Raw genomic sequence first — 17582 nt, 5'->3', positions numbered from 1 at the left:
ATTGTTTTGGCTAATCGGGGTCTTTTATGGTTGCCTACAAATTTTAAGATTCTTTGTTCTAGTTCTGTGAAACATGCTATTGGTATTTTTATAGGGATTGTATTAAATCTATAGATAGCTTTCGGTAGTAAAGACATTTTAACAATATTTTTTTTTCTTCCAATCCATGAGCAAGGAATGTCTTTCCATTTCTTTGTGTCATCATCAATTTCTTTCATAAATGTTTAATAGTTTTCAGAGTACAGATCTTTCACTTCTTTGGTTAAGTTTATTCCAAGGTATGTTCTTATTTTTGGTGCAATTGTAAATGAAAGTGCTTTCTTAATTTCTCTTTCTGTTGCTTCATTATTAATGTATAGAAATACAATAGATTTCTGTGTATTGATTTTGTTTCTTGTGACCTTACTGAATTCATTTATCCATCATAATAGGTTTTGGTGGAGTCTTTCAGGTTTTCTACATACAGTATCATGTTTTCTGCAAATAGTGAAAGTTTTATTTCTTCCCTAAGAATTTGGATGCCTTTTATTTCTTTTTGTTGCCTAATTGTTATGTCTAGTGCTTGCAGTGTTGTGTTGAATGAAAGTGGAGAGACTGGACATTCTTGTATTGTTATTGACCTTAGGGGAAAAGCTGTCAAACTTTTTTTTTTTCCATTGAGGATGATATTAGCTGTGGGTTTTTCATATATGGCATTTATTACATTGAGGTATGTTCCCTCTAAACCTATTTTGTCGAGTTTTTTTTTATGAATGTATGTATTACTTTGTCAAATGCTTTTTCTGTATCTAATGAAATTGAATCAGTAGCCAAAAAACTCCCAACAACCAAAAGTCCAGGACCAGAGGGCTTCAGAGGTGAATTCTACCAAAAATTTTAAGAAATGTTAATACATGTCCTTCTCAAACCATTCTAAAAAGTAGAATAGAAAGGAACACTTCCAAATTCATTCCATGATGCCTGCATTCCCCCGATACTAAAACCAGATAAAAACACTACAATAAAAAAAGAGAACTACAGGCCACTAGTTCTGATGAACATAGATACAAAAATTGTCAATAAAATATTAGCAAACAAATCCAACAATATATTAAAAAATCATTCACCATGATCAAGTAAGATTTATTACTGGGATGCAAGAGTGTCTCAATATTTGCAAAGCAATTAATGTGATACAACACATTAACCAGAGAAAAGACAAAAACCATATGATAATTTTAAAAGATACAATTTTTATTAGTATACTATTCTTTCCAAGAGAAGTGATAATTTCTTTATACAGTGTTCAAATGTTATTTATATTGAAACATAATCCCTATTCTTGCATAAGCACTTGAGGGACATATTCTTTCCCTCTTTTTGGAATAATAAAGCAGAACCTTAGTGAGATTTAATTAAATCTCTCACAATACCTTTTATTGCACAAATCATCATTGACCATATAGTTAAGAGCTGACACCTGAAAAAATTATTCATTCTTGGATAAGATAAATATTGAATGGAAATAATGCACTTAATTAAGCTACCATTGTGGCAAATTGTATGTGATAAGACAATGAATGATGTTAATTTCCTTCTTAATTAAGCTACATTGAAAAGAGGGACATATACAGGATAATAAACTCTTGACTCTGAAGCCCAATAACAAAATTAAACTATAAAATACATTAAATATGCTGTTTTATTAGTTCATAGTAACATGGGGAACCATAATCAAAGCAGGCTACCTTTTTTAATATAATGAAAACACTATCAGGTATTTTATTTTTATTTCCAAATACTTATTACTTTGTAATATCTAGATACTTCTCCTCCTCTGAGAACACATTTGTTTCTTTTTATTTCTTTTTCTGTAAATATTACTTTAGTAATAAGTTCTATTATAAATAAATAGAATATACATTCCAAAATGTGTATATTCTGTTCTTTTCTGAAACAGTCCATCTTACATGCACAGACCACTCGTACTGTCCTTGTATCCTAAGGAGTGTGGTTTTAATAAAAATACAACTATTACAAAAGCAAATAATGTCAGATATTCAAATCCACAAAAAATTTAGCCTTACCTTAAGAATTTAGGTAAATTGGGGCGCCTAGGTGGCTCAGTCAGTTGAGCATCCAACTTCGGCTCCGGTCATGATCTCGCTGTTCGTGAGTTCCAGCCCTGCGTTGGGCTCTGTGCTCACAGCTCAGAGCCTGGAGCTTGCTTCAGATTCTGTGTCTCCCTCTCCCTCTGCCCCTTCCCTGCTCACGCTCTGTCTCTCTCTGTCTCTTAATAATAAATGAACGTTAAAAAATAAAGAATTTAGGTAAATTATATATACATATTTTTAAACTCAACAAATATTAATCACAACTAAACATAATAGAATAAAACTATTCACTTTTTTAAATTTAATTTAATTTTTTATTTATTATTTTGAGAGAGAGCGAAAGTGCATGTGCAAGTTGGGGAGGACCAGAGAGAGAGGGAGAAAGAGAGAACCTCAAGCAGGCTCTGCACTATCAGTGCACTGTCAGTACAGAGCCTGATGCGGGGCTTGAACTCACAAACACAAGATCATGACCTGAGCTGAAGTCAGATGCTTAACCAACTGAGCCACCTAGGTGCCCCAAAACTATTCATTTTTAAATGGTGTGGTATATGATATTAGAAAATCATCTTGTCTGGACAATGATTCAATAAGATCAATTCAAGTATATATTGTGCTTCAGGTGTGTATTGCTTTCAAAATTATTAGGGCATTCTATTAAGTGGTAATGTACTTTGCACCCATAACTGAAATTTTTCCAAGAAGTTCATAAAAGCATAGGAAATATTGTAGCTTGATACTTGAACACCATAATTGTTTTAGCTCTAAAAATCTGAAAATGGCCTCAATTTCTTCAGCCCCAAAACTACTTTCAGATTTATATATGCAAAACATGATACTTTTGAAATCACATTTATTTTCCCAAATCTCTATGGAAACCATACAATCATTCATCCATCCATTCATTCATTCATTCAACAAATCTTTAAGAATACCTATCATATATCAGGTGTTCTGCTTGCTCTTAGAGATTTAGGGGTAAACCAGGTAGATATTTTTTCTGGTATTAATGAACTTTTCTTTTTAATAAAACAAGGGAATATATTTATTCACATTAGGATAGGAGAATTCATTCCAACATACCATCCACATAAGCAGATGTATGTTTCTTCATGTTTCCACTGATAATTATACTCTACAAGTAGCAGTAGGGAATCTGTGTATTAAACGATGTAACATCATTTTTCTAGGTCATTGTACCTACTGCACCACAAAAAGAATGTTGACCCCATCAAAAAATAATATAGTTTTGATGAACATAAACATGCATATTCTGATCACAAAGCACTGTATGTGTCAATCATAATTAATGTGATACAGATAGGAAAGCTCAGTATTTCAATAAAAATGCCTATTTTTTAAAATAATATTAAAGCTGATTCAATAATAAAAGTTTCTTAAAGTATGTACACTGATAACAATTTGTCTATGGGTCTAATGGGAATTTATTAAAATGTGTTTTTTGGGGCACCTGGGTGGCTCAGTCGGTTAAATGTCCAACTTCAGCTCAGGTCATGATCTCACACTCCGTGAGCTCAAGCCCCGCGTCGGGCTCTGTGCTGACAGCTCAGAGGCTGGAGCCTGCTTCAGATTCTGTGTCTCCCCCTCTCTCTGTCCCTCCCCAGTTCATGCTCTGTCTCTCTCTGTCTCAAAAGTAAAAATAAAAACATTGAAAAAAATTAGAAAAAATAAATAAAATGTGGTTTGGACTAGATGGGTAGTCAAGGGATTTTTTTTAAGAAATAGAAGCAACTGAGGGTTGATGGGAGGTGGGAGGGAAGGGAAAGTGGGTGATGCCCATTGAGGAGGACACCCATTGGGATGAGCACTGGGTGTTGTATGGAAACCAATTTGACAATAAATTTAATATTAAAAAAAATTTTGTAACTTCAGATGGTGACAGATGGCAACTAGACTTAGTGTGGTGATAATTTTGCAGTATATATAAGTGTCAATCACTATGCTATACACCTGAAACTAATATAATATTGTATGTCAATTACACTTCAATAAAACAATAAAAAATAAAATATAAATAAATAAATAAATAAATAAAAGCAGAGAAGTAAATATGTGAAATGGTTTGTAACAATAATACAAAGGAAGAATCTTGGCAATATGTACAACATTTTTATTTAATGAATAGATTATCATTGTTCAAAATTTTGTTCTAATTTTCCTAATATTATATCATGTATATATTCTTCTAGAGATGTATGCATTATTAAAACCACACCTTTGGGGCGCCTGGGTGGCGCAGTCGGTTAAGCGTCCGACTTCAGCCAGGTCACGATCTTGCGGTCTGTGAGTTCGAGCCCCGCGTCGGGCTCTGGGCTGATGGCTCGGAGCCTGTTTCTGATTCTGTGTCTCCCTCTCTCTCTGCCCCTCCCCCGTTCATGCTCTGTCTCTCTGTCCCAAAAATAAATAAAAAACGTTGAAAAAAAATAAAAAATAAAAAAAAAACCACACCTTAAATTGAAAATGAATAAAAATATATATGAACTATATTACTCATAAAATGGTTACATTCTAGCAGTACAAAATTATCTTAAAAATAATGTTAAGGAATTAATTAGACATATGCACTAATTAGGGTATTAATTTCTATAGAAGAACTGGATAAAAAGAAGAATTCATTAACTTTATTAATTTACTTAATTTCTGGAAATATATGGCAACATCAATTCCAACAATGAAAACTGTAATAGCAATAATGTAGTCTATGTTTGTGCTCATAGGTATGTATTTTGGAACATTAATCTCTTCTAAATTGATTATATTATCTGCAAAAAGTAATCTAATAAGAACAAATCATTGCCTTAGAAAATGTAAACAGAATTTTGACAAATAATCTTTCTGTTTAATTATTTAATTTATGAAGACATATTTTCTGACGAACTGGAAACTTAAAAAAATAACACTGAGATGGACTCCAGGGTGGCTCAGTCTGTTAAGTGAATGGCTCTTGATTTTGGCTCAGGTCATGATCTCACAGTTGGTGGGATTCAGCCTTGCACTGGGCTCTGTGCTGACAGCAGGGAGCCTGCTTGGGATTCTTTCTCTCCTCTCTCTGTAGCTCTCCCACTCATGTTTTCCCCCTCTCTCTCAAAATAAAGAAACATTAAAAAAAAACTAATATTGAGAGATTTCATGTAAGAATCCGTTTTTGTTGTTGTTGTTGTTGTTGTTATGTGTCTCTTCCTTTCCAGTTGAAGGCATGCACAATTCCTACAACATTACTTCCTCACCAAGTATGTTGCTGACTGACATCCACGTCGAATGAAATCAGGGACGTCAGATTAATTATTTCTTTTCTCTTTCTCTAAATACTATTTAGCTCATACTTTCACCAGAATAATGTTTTACATTTGTATAGTATCTCAAAAATTTCTTAAAATGTTTCTGTATTCATAATAATTAAGAGTAACACCTTACTTGGTAGATCTATTCATTGGTGCAGGAGTCTGGAGAGACTGGAGATTTTTTTTTTTTTTTTTGAGAGAGAGAGCATGAGCAGGGGAGGGGCAGGGGGAGAGGCAGATAAAGAACCTGAAGCAGGCTCCAGGCCAGATGCAGGGCTGGCATTCACAATTGTGAGATCATGACCTGAGCCAAAACCAAAAGTCAAGTCAGAAACTTAACCAACTGAACCACCCAGCTGCCCTGAGACTGGAGATTTTAAGTAGCTACTTAACAAATCTTCACATTCCAAATACAGAGTGAGCCTAATACTAATCAAAGTATCCTGTACTGAGACCAAATCATTCTTTTGGCTATTTACTCTTTTCTAATAACCAGATCCCCACTTCTGTGTGAGAATAATCTGATTCAATAATCACAACAACAATAACAAAACTAATAGCTCTGTATTGACAATATTTTACATTTGGATTGAGATATTGAACTAGAAGTGAAAAAGAAAGAGGGAAGAAGAACTATGTGGTCGCTTCTGATGTAACATTTATTTATTTAAACCTTGTCTTATTTCAAAAGGACTTAAGATTGGTGTTTCAATTATCAAAATAAAATATAACCAAATATAATAAAGGTAATCAATATAATTCAGCAGTGGAGAATAAAATAAATGAATCCAGGAATAGAGAGATTCAAAATTCTTGCAATTTAAGTAAGTCAGTCAGCATCACCTTATATATTAAAGAAAAATGAGAACACTAGTAAATTAGATGGAATATTATAGATACCTATTAATATTTATAACAATTTAATAAATGTACACTTTAATAATAAAAATACTTGAGGTCTTGACAGTGAACATATCAGATAAAGCATATATGCTTCTTAGCAATAGCAAATAATTAGGCTTATTTCATTTTATCACTCCTTGAAAAAGTTTTCATTTGTTATACATGTACTCAGTTTTCAAACAATTATGAGAATTTCTGTATCAGATATGCATGTTAAGAAAAGTTAAAATAAAAAAAAAGACATCTTGGATTAGAACTGAATCAAAGATGTATTTATTTATTTATTTTTTTTAAATTTTTTTTTTCAACGTTTTTTATTTATTTTTGGGACAGAGAGAGACAGAGCATGAACGGGGGAGGGGCAGAGAGAGAGGGAGACACAGAATCGGAAACAGGCTCCAGGCTCCGAGCCATCAGCCCAGAGCCTGACGCGGGGCTCGAACTCACGGACCGCGAGATCGTGACCTGGCTGAAGTCGGACGCTTAACCGACTGCGCCACCCAGGCGCCCCTCAAAGATGTATTTAATAAAAATTTTGCTACTTGGCAAAAAAAAATAAAGCTTCCCTTGTTTATAATACTGACATCATTAGCAGTGAAACTTTTTAAAACATATTCCAAAAAAAGCAGAAAAAAATATATTCCAATTTTAAGATAACATTTTTTCATTTACATTCTTCCACACTTTACATTTGTCATTTTTTTCCTTAAAACCTAACACACACACACACACACACACACACACACGTCTTCATTCTGGCAAAAATTCTATTCCAAATCAAAAGAAGAAATGTTTGTATTTTCAATATTTAATTTAAAAATCTGTGATTTTAATGACATATTTAACTAAACGTAAGATTTTTTAAAACAGTAGAATAAAAATGCAGGTGTTCTTAGAAAATAGTTATCCTTCTTTTTCTTTGGTTATGCATGAATTTTTTAAAATCACTTTATGGAGGTGTATATATACATACACACACACTATTCCTCTTTAATTGTTAAGAATTTGTCTGGTGCCTTCTTGAATGAATTCAGAAAGACCAGATTAAAATTAAGGGTTTTTTTTGTTTTTTTGTTTTTTTTTTTTCCTGAGCAAGTATTTTTATGAATAAATATTAGTTTATTATAATATCTTCTGTAAAGGCCAGGCATATAACTTTAGTTTAATAATAGTTTTGTTTGTTTCAAAAAGCTCTATTATAGGATGTTTGTAATAAGCACTGTTGCCTAGTACTACATGCTTATAAAATGATACAGCATTCAATAACTATGTCATCAAAACCAGTCACATTATTTATACTTATACCTTATGTAATAATGACAAACAACTTTCCTTTGTTTTTGAATACAGAACAGTATGCCTGTGGCAATGCCAACTTTTTAAGACTTTTATAGGAATTTAAACTACATACAAGTAGAATAACTTTCTTTTATGCATATACCATTCTAATTTTACCAACTCCACTGTTTTGACTAAGAAGGCACAATATTGTTTATGTTGAATATATCATATTGATAAACATTATCATGTTGCTATATTTATATATACAATCGGAACTGTCTATAATGGATCATGATACTAAATGTTGCCTGCATGTACTACATTGTTCTTTTCAAATAACTCAATATTAAATTTCATTTTCTATTTACTCAATCAGGAAACATGATTAATCAGTATATGCATTCAAATATATTCATCAACTCATGCAATAAATATTTTCTGAGTTCATATTATGTGCCAGATACTTATTAGGCACTGAAGATACAATTATAAACAAGACAGACATGTGTCCTGACCCACAAGGAGTACACAGCCTACCAGGTAAGACAGGCCAAAAACAAACAAAAAACAAATGAATGAAGGAATTAGAGGTCACAAACTAAAGATTCAAGGCCAGATATAGACAACACATGTTTTGCTTAGTCCACACATTGTTCCACAAATTTTGTTTTATCGCATTAAAAATATGCAACATTTCATAAAAATTTAGACTCATACTTTTTACAAAGGACCTTAGAATATTTCCAACTTTACAGCTCTACTTCCAAATGACCTGGTACCAAATAGCTATTGTCCAATCTAAATGCAAAATGTCATCTCTGCTTAGCCAGAGTCCTTGCAATACCTCATACAGCTTTATAGCAGGTTCATTTACCCATTTATTTACCTGCCTGGTCCCTGTAGCACTTTAGTTTGTAACCCCTGAAGTAGATCTTAATTACAATTTGTGACACATACAATAGAGGGAAAAAATGAATGAAGTATAAAAACCAGATCTGCTTAATATAGTAGTGCTATGGACAGCATCTCTGAGGGTGCTGACAGTTGAAGTATGAGAAGAATGGAGGGCGCAGTGTCTTAGGCAGAAAGTAAAATCAAGTTTGTGTTTTTCATAAAGAAAGGAGGCCAGTGTGACTGGAATATATATATATATATATATTTTTTATTTTTTTTTTATTTTTTAATATATGAAATTTACTGTCAAATTGGTTTCCATACAACACCCAGTGCTCATCCCAAAAGGTGCCCTCCTCAATACCCATCACCCACCCTGCCCTCCCTCCCACCCCCCATCAACCCTCAGTTTGTTCTCAGTTTTTAACAGTCTCTTATGCTTTGGCTCTCTCCCACTCTAACCTCTTTTTTTTTTTTTTCCCTTCCCCTCCCCCATGGGTTTCTGTTACGTTTCTCAGGATCCACATAAGAGTGAAACCATATGGTATCTGTCTTTCTCTGTATGGCTTATTTCACTTAGCATCACACTCTCCAGTTCCATCCACGTTGCTACAAAAGGCCATATTTCATTCTTTCTCATTGCCACGTAGTATTCCATTGTGTATATAAACCACAATTTCTTTATCCATTCAGAGTGCCAAAATGAAGAAATCAGGAGACTATAGATGCTGGAGAGGATGTGGAGAGACGGGAACCCTCTTGCACTGTTGGTGGGAATGCAAATTGGTGCAGCCGCTCTGGAAAGCAGTGTGGAGGTTCCTCAAAAAATTAAAAATAGACCTACCCTATGACCCAGCAATAGCACTGCTAGGAATTTATCCAAGGGATACAGGAGTACTGATGCATAGGGGCACTTGTACCCCAATGTTTATAGCAGCACTCTCAACAATCGCCAAATTATGGAAAGAGCCTAAATGTCCATCAACTGATGGAATATATATATTGAGCAAGAAGGAAAAAGAAATGAAATGAGGTTAAAGACATAAACTACAGTCAAATCATGTAAGGTGTTGTAGCTTATGGTAAATATTTGGCACTTATTCTAAATGCACTGGGAAGTCATAATAATCTGATTTATAGTTTCCAATATTACTCTAGCAAAGTTTGTGACTTGGAGCCCCAGGTGGGGCTCTGTGCTGACAGCTCAGAGCCTGGAGCCTGCCTAGGATTTTGTGTCTTTCTCTCTGCCCCTCCCCGACATGTGTTCTCTCTCTTTCTCTCTCTCTCTCTCTCTGCCTCTGTCTCTCTCTTTCAAAAATAAATAAACATTAAACATTTAAAAAAAGAAACATTGAGTAACAAATTACATACAGATTAAGAAAAATGTGCACTGATAGCAAACACACCCTAGTAACTTGAACACAATATGTTTACAAAGACCGAAAATACTTAATAGATTTCCAAGGCTAGTTAAAAAAAATAGAAGATATGTCTGAGAATATACATATTGTTATTGAAATTTAAAAAAGTATAACTCAAAACAACTAATTATCATATAATAGATTAAATAAGCTTGCATATTGGCTGATACTACACGTTCATACTATCAAGTTAATGAAGTAGGGTGAGAAAATCTAATAGCTGACTAGAACCAAAAATTACATGAAAGTGTACTAGACCACTGAAATACCTTAAAAAAATAAAGACTACATGATTTAAAGGCATCATAGTACAGTGTTCACACAGTACATATAATGAAAGTATATGGAGAAACATATGTTATTAATTTTGTACAGCAAATATATTTAGGCCTGAGAAGACAAAGTCATGTTCAAGTAAATTTTATTTTTACCTATCATAGTCATATTATGATTGTCTCTTTGTGAAGGACAAACCATTTTCTGCATTAAGACATCATATTCAAATATATGTGGTCTGCCTTCATTCATGGGTCTTAAAAGGTATCACACTTTCATACAATATCACTGCAGTGATAGGTTTAAGATAAGAAAAAAGTTTAAAATATGATTTTGGCAATGAACATCTAAAATAACTTCATCAAGAGGATCCTAGGAAGATGGCGGCGGTAGGAGGACGCTGGGCTCACCACACGTCCTGCTGATCACTTAGATTCCACCTACACCTGACTAAATAACCCAGAAAACCGCCAAAGACTAGCAGAACGGAGTCTCCAGAGCCAAGTGCAGACGAGAGGCCCAGGGAAGAGGGTAGGAAGGGCGGAGAGGCGGTGCGTGCTCCACGGACTGGCAGGAGGGAGCCCAGGTGGAAGGGCTGCCCGCAGGCCAAGCAGAGCCCCCGAGTTTGGCTTGCAAAAGTGGAGGGGCCAGACGGAGTGTGTTCCGACAGCAAGCGGCTCTTGACATCTGGAACGTTATAAGCTAACAGCTCTGCTTGGAGAACAGGAGGGCTGGAGGACAACAGGAGGGAGAGTTGTTGAACCCCAGATGACAGAGATCAGCTCGGTGGGGAACAAAGGCGCTCGCCAGCACCATCTCCCTTGCCCATCCCCCAGCCAAAATCCCAAAGGGAACCAGTTCTTGCCAGGGAACTTGCTTGCACCGCACAAACACCCAAAGCTGTGCTTCTGCGGATCCATCCCTCTGGCGGGTCTGACCCCCTCCCGGTGCCTCAGGGCTCCTCCAGAAGCTGATCTCCAAAGGAAAAGCAAGCTGAGCCTGCCCCTCCCGCCCCTGTACACCTTTCCAATCCACCCCAGCTAATACGCCAGATCCCCAGCACCACAAGCCTGGCAGTGTGCAAGTAGCCCAGAAGGGCCACGCCACCCCACAGTGAATCCCACCCCTAGGAGAGGGGAAGAGAAGGCACACACCAGTCTGACTGTGGCACTAGTGGTGGGCTGGGGGCAGACATCAGGTCTGACTACGGCCCCGCCCACCAATGCAAGTTATTCAAGACAGCACAGGGGAAGTACCCCACAGTCCCACACCACTCCAGGGACTATCCAAAATAACGAGACGGAAGAATTCGCTTCAGAAAAACATCCAGGAAATAACAACAGCTAACGAACTGATTGAAAATGATTTAAACAATATAACAGAAAGTGAATTTAGAATAATAATCATAAAATTATTCTCTGGGCTTGAAAACAGTATAAAGGACAGCAGAGAATCTCATGCTACAGAGATCAAGGGACTAAGGAACAGCAAGGAGGAGCTAAAAAATGTTATCAATGAGCTGCAAAATAAAATGGAGACAACCACGGCTCGGACTGAAGAGGCAGAGGAGAGAATAGGTGAACTAGAAGATAAAATTATGGAAAAAGAGGAAGCTAAGAAAAAGAGAGATAAAAAATCCAGGAGTATGAGGGGAAAATTAGAGAACCAAGTGATGCACTAAAGAGAAAAAATCTACGCATAATTGGTATTCCAGAGGAGGAAGAGAGAGGGAAAGGTGCTGAGGGTGTACTTGAAGAAATAATAGCTGAGAACGTCCCCGATCTGGGGAGGGAAAAAGGCACTGAAATCCAAGAGGCACAGAGAACTCCCTTCAGACGGAACTTGAATCGATCTTCTGCACAACATATCATAGTGAAACTGGCAAAATACAAGGATAAAGAGAAAATTCTGAAAGCAGCTAGAGATAAACATGCTCTAACATATAAAGGGAGACCTATAAGACTCGTGACCGATCTCTCTACTGAAACTTGGCAGGCCAGAAAGGAATGGCAGGAGATCTTCAATGTGATAAACAGAAAAAAATATGCAGCCGAGAATCCTTTATCCAGCAAGTCTGTCATTTAGAATAGAAGGAGAGATAAAGGGCTTCCCAAACAAACACAAACTGAAAGAATTAAACACCACTAAACCAGCCCTACAAGAGATCCTAAGGGGGATCCTGTGAGACAAAGTACCAGAGACATCGCTACGAGCATGAGCCCTACAGACATCACAATGACTCTACACCCGTATCTTTCTATAATAACACTGAATGTAAATGGACTAAATGCTCCAACCAAAAGACATAGGGTATCAGGATGGAGAAAAAAACAAGACCCATCTATTTGCTGTCTACAAGAGACTCATTTTAGACCTGAGGACACCTTCAGATTGAGAGTGAGGGGATGGAGAACTATTTATCATGCCACTGGAAGCCAAAAGAAAGCTGGAGTAGCCATACTTATATCAGACAAACTAGACTTTAAATTAAAGGCTGTAACAAGAGATGAAGAAGGGCATTATATAATAATTACAGGGTCTATCCATCAGGAAGAGCTAACAATTATAAATGTCTATGCGCCAAATACAGGAGCCCCCAAATATATTAAACAATTACTCACAAACATAAGCAACCTTATTGATAAGAATGTGGTCATTGCAGGGGACTTTAACACCCCACTTTCAACAATGGATAGATCATCTAGACACACGGCCAATAAAGAAGCAAGAGCCCTGAATGATACATTGGATCAGATGGACTTGATAGATATATTTAGAACTCTGCATCCCAAGGAACAGAATATACTTTCTTCTCAAGTGCACATGGAACATTCTCCAAGATAGATCACATACTGGGTCACAAAACAGCCCTTCCTAAGTGGAAAAGAATTGAGATCGTACCATGCATACTTTCAGACCACAATGTTATGAAGCTTGATATCAACCACAGGAAAAAGTCTGGAAAACCTCCAAAAGCATGGAGGTTAAAGAACACCCTACTAACGAATGAGTGGGTCAACCAGGCAATTAGAGAAGAAATTAAAAAATATATGGAAACAAACGAAAATGAAAATACAACAATCCAAACGCTTTGGGATGCACCGAAGGCAGTCCTGGGAGGAAAATACATTGCAATCCAGGCCTATCTCAAGAAACAAGAACAATCCCAAATACAAAATCTAACAGCACACCTAAAGGAAATAGAAGCAGAACAGCAAAGGCAGCCTAAACCCAGCAGAAGAAGAGAAATGGTAAAGATCAGAGCAGAAATAAACAATATAGAATCTAAAAAAAAACTGTAGAGCAGATCAACGAAACCAAGAGTTGGTTTTTTGAAAAAATAAACAAAATTGATAAACCTCTAGCCAGGCTTCTCAAAAAGAAAAGGAAGATGACCCAAATAGATAAAATCATGAATGAAAATGGAATGATCACAACCAATTCCTCAGAGATACAAGCAATTATCAGGGAATACTATGAAAAATTATAAGCCAACAAAATGGACAACCGGGAAGACATGCACAAATTCCTAAACACCCACACGCTTCCACAACTCAATCAGGAGGAAATAGAAAGCTTGAACAGACCCATAACCAGCGAAGAAATTGAATCAGTCATCAAAAATCTCCCAACAAATAGGAGTCCAGGTCCAGATGGCTTCCCAGGGGAGTTCTACCAGACATTTAAAGCAGAGATAATACCTATCCTTCTCAAGCTATTCCAAGAAATAGAAAGGGAAGGAAAATTTCCAGACTCATTCTAGGAAGCCAGTATTACTTTGATTCCTAAACCAGACAGAGACCCAGTAAAGAAAGACAACTACAGGCCAATATCCCTGATGAATATGGATGCAAATATTCTCAGTAAGATACTAGCAAATCGAATTCAACAGCATATAAAAAGAGTGGTTTACCATGATCAAGTGAGATTCATTCCTGGGATGCAGGGCTGGTTCAACATTCGCAAATCAATCAATGTGATACATCACATGAATCAAAGTAAAGATAAGACCCATATGATCCTGTCAATCGATGCAGAAAAAGACTTTGACAAAATTCAGCACCCTTTCTTAATAAAAAACCTTGAGAAAGTCGGGATAGAAGGAACATACTTAACATCATAAAAGCCATTTATGAAAAGCCCACAGCTAACATCATCCTCAATGGGGAAAAACTGAGAGCTTTTTCCCTGAGATCAGGAACACGACAGGGATGTCCACTCTCACCGCTGTTGTTTAACATAGTGCTGGAAGTTCTAGCATCAGCAATCAGACAACAAAAGGAAATCAAAGGCATCAAAATTGGCCAAGATGAAGTTAAGCTTTCACTTTTTGCAGATGACATGATATTATACATGGAAAATCTGATAGACTCCACCAAAAGTCTGCTAGAACAGATACATGACTTTAGCAAAGTTGCAGGGTACAAAATCAATGTACAGAAATCAGTTGCATTCTTATACACTAATAATGAAGCAACAGAAAGACAAATAAAGAAACTGATCCCATTCACAATTGCACCAAGAAGCATAAAATACCTAGGAATAAACCTAACCAAAGATGTAAAAGATCTGTCTGCTGAAAACTATAGAAAGCTTATGAAGGAAACTGAAGAATATATAAAGAGATGGAAAAACATTCTGTGCTCATGGACTGGAAGAATAAATATTGTCAAAATGTCAATACTACCCAAAGCTATCTACACATTCAATGCAATCCCAATCAAAATTGCACCAGCATGCTTCTCGAAGGTAGAACAAACAATCCTAAAATTCATATGGAACCACAAAAGGCCCCGAATAGCCAAAGTAATTTTGAAGAAGAAGACCAAAGCAGGAGGCATCACAATCCCAGACTTTAGCCTCTACTACAAAGCTGTCATCATCAAGACAGCATGGTATTGGCACAAAAACAGACACATAGACCAATGGAATCGAATAGAAACCCCAGAACTAGACCCACAAACATATGGCCAACTAATCTTTGACAAAGCAGGAAAGAACATCCAATGGAAAAAAGACAGTCTCTTTAACAAATGGTGCTGGGAGAACTGGACAGCAACATGCAAAAGGTTGAAACTAGACCACTTTCTCACACCATTCACAAAAATAAACTCAAAATGGATAAAGGACCTGAATGTGAGACCAGAAACCATCAAAACCCTAGAGGAGAAAGCAGGAAAAGACCTCTCTGACCTCAGCCATAGCAATGTCTTACTTGACACATCCCCAAAGGCAAGGGAATTAAAAGTAGAGATGAACTACTGGGACCTTATGAAGATAAAAGCTCTGCACAGCAAAGGAAACAACCAACAAAACTAAAAGGCAACCAGCGGAATGGGAAAAGATATTTGCAAATGACATATCGGAAAGGGCTAGTTTACAAAATCTATAAAGAGTTCACCAAACTCCACACCCAAAAAACAAATAACCCAGTGAAGAAATGGGCAGAAAACATGAATAGACACTTCTTTAAAGAAGACATCCGGATGGCCAACAGGCACATGAAAAGGCGCTCAACGTCACTCCTCATCAGGGAAATACAAATCAAAACCACACTCAGATATCACCTCACGCCAGTCAGAGTGGCCAAAACGAACAAATCAGGAGACTATAGATGCTGGAGAGGATGTGGAGAAACGGCAATCCTCTTGCACTGTTGGTGGGAATGCAAATTGGTACAGCCGCTCTGGAAAACAGTGTGGATGATCCTCCAAAAATTAAAAAATAGACCTACCCTATGACCCAGCAATAGCACTGCTAGGAATTTACCCAAGGGGTACAGGAGTACTGATGCATAGGGGCACTTGTACCCCAATGTTTATATCAGCGCTTTCAACAATAGCCAAGTTATGGAAAGAGCCTAAATGTCCATCAACTGATGAATGGATAAAGAAATTGTGGTTTATGTACACAATGGAGTACTACATGGTAATGAGAAAGAATGAAATATGGCCCTTTGTAGCAACATGGATGGAACTGGAGAGTGTGATGCTAAGTGAAATAAGCCATACAGAGAAAGACAGTTATCATATGGTTTCACTATTATGTGGATCCTGAGAAACTTAACAGAAACCCATGCGAGAGAGGAAGGAAAAATAAACAGGTTAGAGTGGAAGAGAGCCAAAGCATAAGAGACTCTTAAAAACTGAGAACAAACTGAGGGTTGATGGGGGTGGGAGGGTGGGGAGGGTAAGTGATGGGTATTGAGGAGGGCACCTTTTGGGATGAACACTGGTGTTATTTGGAAACCAATTTGACAATAAACTTCATATATTGAAAAAATAAATAAATAAAATAACTTCATCAGAATTGATTTTTAATTTATTTTTTATTGAAATGTAGTTGACAGAATTCTACCTATTCTTTTATTTGTTTGTATTTTTGTTTGTTTCTGTTTTATTTTGTTTTTTTTTTTTTGAAATTCTACCCATTCTTTTTTTATTATTTTTTTAAGGTTTGTTTATTTATTTCGAGAGAGAGAGCAACCATGCATGAACAGGAGAGGGGCAGAGAAAAAGGGAGAGAAGGAATCCCAAGCATCCTCCATGCTGCCAGCACAGAGCCTGACATGGGTTCAATCCCACAAACTGCAAGATCATGGCCTGAGCTGAAATCAAGAGTCAGACACTTAACTGTTTGAGCCACCCAGTTTCCCCTAATTCTACCAATTCTTGATGTCCAGTTTAACTATACTTACTTTTTTTTTGTTTACCCAAACATAGGAAAAGTTAGAAAATGTTAACATTCTACAAGTTATTATCTTACCCTCATAGTACACGTGGTAGATGGTATAGGGATAACTTTGTATTACTAGATAAATATTGTAGCATAGTCTTCCTGCCCCATTTCATCTTACTCCATTTTGGCAGTGTGTTGTTTTTAATGTTCATTTATTTTTTTTGGGTGGGGGAGAGTAGAGAGATAGAGTGCACAAGAGAATCCCATGCAGGCTCCATGCCCAGCACAGAGCCCAACGCGGGGCTTGATCCCACAACCATGAGATCATGACCTGAACCTATATCAAGAGTTGGGCACTCAACTGGTGGAGCCACCCAGGCATCCCCTGACGTCTAAGATGTTGAAGCAGTTTTATGATGCATCACATCAATGCACCTGACAAAACCACAAAGCTATTTATTCTCTCAAATAGTACAAGAAGACAAAAATGCTGTTGTGTAAAACCTCTAGTTGGATTTTGCAGAATATTCAAAATATGTTTTCCCTCATAGGTAAGCAAAGCAAAGTATAAGCTACAGAAAATGTGTAACTATATCTTAGGTGTTTGACAGGCATTTAAGAGCCCACATAATTTGCCAAGCCATTTGCCAAGCAGGTAGCTCTTCTGTAAAGAAACTTATTTGCAAAAAATAAAAATAATTGAAATAATAATGAAAACCAATGGGCTCTACTAC

Source organism: Neofelis nebulosa, chromosome X (genome assembly GCF_028018385.1).
Source record: "Neofelis nebulosa isolate mNeoNeb1 chromosome X, mNeoNeb1.pri, whole genome shotgun sequence".
Lineage (NCBI taxonomy): Eukaryota > Metazoa > Chordata > Mammalia > Carnivora > Felidae > Neofelis > Neofelis nebulosa.
This window is presented reverse-complemented; position numbering follows the sequence as displayed.